This window comes from Atta colombica, unplaced genomic scaffold (genome assembly GCF_001594045.1).
Source record: "Atta colombica isolate Treedump-2 unplaced genomic scaffold, Acol1.0 scaffold47, whole genome shotgun sequence".
NCBI lineage: Eukaryota > Metazoa > Arthropoda > Insecta > Hymenoptera > Formicidae > Atta > Atta colombica.
Window position 1 is genome coordinate 1,604,959 of NW_017259536.1, and position 1,107 is coordinate 1,606,065.

The 1,107-nt window shown below is 37.1% G+C and overlaps 1 protein-coding gene across 1 annotated transcript in view; it reads right to left on the reverse strand.

Moving 5' to 3' along the window:
* The window catches only part of LOC108691532 (transmembrane and TPR repeat-containing protein 1-like), a 140,420-nt gene that overhangs the window by 80,861 nt on the left and 58,452 nt on the right, over positions 1–1,107 (reverse strand). The window lies entirely within an intron of this gene.

Sequence of the window (1,107 nt, forward strand, 5' to 3'; positions counted from 1 at the left end):
CGAAAAGAACGAATTTATTAAAATCTCCAAAAATTTAGAGTAGGTCAGATCTGAAAATAATTTTGTTAGATCAAAATAATTATATAGGAAATTCAAATATGATGAGCAGTACTGTAAAAAGTTTTTATATTTTAGCTATTAGTTTGAACTTTATCTTATATTTATAATATAATTATTTTGATCCAGCAAAATTATTTTCTGGTGCGCATCTAGCTAAGTCTATAGGTATTTCAGCAAAAATCATTCTTTTCGTGTATATTTATCAACTTGTGTGCTACAAGACAATGTCACCCATTAACAAAGCAAAAATTAAAACGCCTGTGTTTTACAAAGCATTTCTGCATCAAAGGACCGCTCTGCATCTACACAAAATCATCCTTACTTGAGAAAGGAAACAAATTTCATTGTTGTCGGATACAAAGAAACGTTGGAAGATGAATTCTGTCATCTTTTTGTTTATGAGCACAACGGATTTCAAACGCGGACGTGACGTAGTTTCCACGAAAATCCGCTTAAGTCGGCCGAAGTAATCGGATTTTAGAAAACCATTCCGACCGTTTCCTTTTCGCCGCAACTAACCGAGGGACGCCGTTTTCTTTGAGCAGATTAAAGTAACTGATGTTATATTCGTCAGTTAGTAAAACTAATATCGACTTTTGATACGCGCGCGTATCAAAGAGACATGCATCGAGAGATTCTCTATCGATTCCATCGAAACGAATGGTTTTATTAATTGCTGAGAAATTATTCGCTATCGCGAGACAGCAGACAAAACTGAAAAAATAGGACAGCGTGAAGAACGTAGAAAAGTATATATGGATCGTGGCGACATCGAGATGAAAACAAACACCGTAGTTGCTGACGCAGTCAAGCTATAATTTTGGAAGCCTGCCGGCGGCATAAGTTCGACGCCCTCGGAGGACCTGCGCTTGGCGCGTTTCCAGGTGTCAAGGATCATAGGTTGTCGGAGGCGTATCCTGTCTCTACCTTGGCTCTAGATCAAGCAAAAAGCGCGCATACGTCGATCGCAGGACAGATCTCATGGTGAAACTAGTTATATTACAAGTTAGTGTATGTTTATTTTTTATTATATATATATTTTTTATT